The following is a 2452-nucleotide window of genomic DNA, read 5'->3' on the forward strand; positions in this document are numbered from 1 at the left end:
GCTTTAGTTATGCTAATGCAACAGGATGTGTAGTAAATGAAGATGATGTGGGAAGGGTTTTATACAGGTAAATGCTGCTTCCTTGGTTATATTATTTCTCTTTTTTAAACACTTGCCCTCTGGGCTCCCAGAAGCTGGTACTGCTAACATCTCCTGGGCAACTTCTAAAATCTTTTCAGTTCATATTTTTCTCCTTTACATTTAAAAAAAAAATTATGTAAAAAGGGGCTATGAAGAAGTTACTGCTTTTAGTGATAATCGCTGGTGTTAAGAAATCTCTCTGGGGCACCAAATTGTCTGTAATACCTGTAATATAAATTATTAACTGAAAGAAAATCAGAAATAGAAAACTTAAGGGAAAATAATGGTGGATAGTTAAATAATGATTCAAAATGTTAAAAAAAAAATCACTTGCCTCATAATTCATCTTCATAATACCTAGTTCCCACAAACAAGACTTGGAACAGGTTATCTCTAGCAAAAAAAAAAAAAAAAAAAATCCTAAGATTTGTCCTGTTTATATCTTTAAGCTCTTCTCCTACCATCTTGGTGAAAATGCTTCCTTTTTTCTTAAAAAAAAATTGTCCGCTAGCTCGCTTGCAAGCATCTGCCTTGATCTTTTTGTTTAAATAAACACACTGAGTGAAAAGTCCACTTGTGGACTTGAAGCCTGGATCTTTACAGGCCTGTTTGAATGGCTTTCGGAACAAGACTACAATTTCAGTGTGTTAATGGTTTCTTCAGAATGGATAGCCTGCTATCAACTAGTAAGATCTTTTTTGGTTTTTTTCATTCCTAGTTGAAGCAGAGAGTCACCTGCTGTTTTGAGGCTTTACTGGTGTTTTGAGGAACAAAATCTTCTAGTGGATGGATTGAATTTCCTGTATTAGATATATTTACTTTTCTCTAGATCTTTTGTTTCCTTGCGTCCCTGAGCAGTGAGATGTGATCCCAGGGGAGGCTGAACACTGAAGGAAATGGGTCAGAAGTGTTGGCTGCACAGGGACAGAGTTTGGAGCCCCCAGCACCACCATATGTTCAGGTAGGTTTACGTTGTGGCTGTTCTCCTTCATTAATAAATGTCTTGCTTGCTTAATTAACAGACATCTTGATTTTAATGCATCTTCTTAAGAGTCCTGAGGATGCTTTTAGCTATTGGTTTCCACCCTTGGATTTTGTTGCAGATTCCGGCTGACCTTCTGTGTGGCTATTCACTGCGGGCACGTCACTCCTCTCCTCTTGCATGACATATGAAGAGAAGCTAATTCAAAGCGTTCATTGTTTATGGCTGGGTTTTTTAGTTCTTTTAGCTTCAGGGGTTTAGAGCTGGAGAACAGCTAATCAAAGGCTAGCGCAGAAAACTGATTTCAGCTGTCTCTTTATAGGTTTCACATTTTTTTCAGGCATCTTCCCCCCTCCCTAATGCAGTCCCTTTCCCTAGAACTGAGAGGAAAGCAAAGGCAAGTTTAAAATTTCCAGAAAGGCATGTTTAGCTACAGGAAATTAAGGGCTGGTGGGCCATTTTTAGTTTTATGCCCTCCATTCCTTCACTGAAATACTCAGTCGTTGCTGATGGTTGCCACCAGGACTAACAAACTTTTCTCACTCATAACCCCAGGACTGTTCTCTCCAACCTTAAACATGTTTACTGCCTCCTTGTCACCAAGGAGGTACATATAGCACTTCAGAGAGAAAACAGCCCTTTTTATGGCCAGGGCTTAAGCCAAAGCCAGCTACACTTCCCTCCCTTTGTCTTCTTGAAAGGAGAGATCTGTTTCCTTCAGCAATACTGTTTATAGCTTCACCAGATGAAAACTGTCATATCCCATTTCCACTGAGACTGAGTGATATCTATTGGCTAGCTACAGAATTAAGAAAACAGAACTTAGTTCAACTTTAATGCTTGCATGGACACCATGCAAATTTCCTTCAAATGAGCCAGGAAATTCTAAATATCATCTCGCTGCAAAAAAAATTGCTGTCTCCAAAGGTCAACTTAGAAATGTTGTGACCTGTGATGTCCTTTAGTATTGGCTGCATTTCCCAGAAACTATGTGATTTCTGGATGAGATGACTGCTCAGGCTGGAGTTATATATTCAACACCAAGTAAATAGACCGTTGTATCTTTTAAAGTGCCACAAACCTAGTAAAATGAGTTTTCTCGTGATAAGACTACAAATCCAAACAATCATGTCCTGCAAAGTCTATATGGAACCCTGCTGTGTATTTCAAGTAAATGTAATTTAAAATGTGTTGCTTGAATTGGGTGAACACTTACTATATAAGCCTGATTTGTATTTTTATTTATAGTCCAGTACATTTACCCAGTTTTTCCAGTGATTTCTGTGCTACCAGAAAAATTATTTCAATGTTACTGGAGAAATTACTTTGGATAACACTGCCCCCAGTCCCTGGAAACTATGTCATTTTATAATTACTTGGGAGCTCGAG

The 2452-nt window shown here is 38.4% G+C and overlaps 1 long non-coding RNA gene across 1 annotated transcript; it reads left to right on the top strand.

Moving 5' to 3' along the window:
- Window positions 1–685: 685 nt before the first annotated feature.
- LOC115339752 lies at window positions 686–1276 on the top strand. The gene is made up of 3 exons (XR_003922821.2): window positions 686–767; window positions 911–1042; window positions 1185–1276. It is a non-coding gene; the product is annotated as an uncharacterized LOC115339752 (long non-coding RNA).
- The last annotated feature ends 1176 nt before the right edge of the window (window positions 1277–2452 follow it).

This window comes from Aquila chrysaetos, chromosome 3 (genome assembly GCF_900496995.4).
Source record: "Aquila chrysaetos chrysaetos chromosome 3, bAquChr1.4, whole genome shotgun sequence".
In the NCBI taxonomy this organism is placed as follows: domain Eukaryota; kingdom Metazoa; phylum Chordata; class Aves; order Accipitriformes; family Accipitridae; genus Aquila; species Aquila chrysaetos.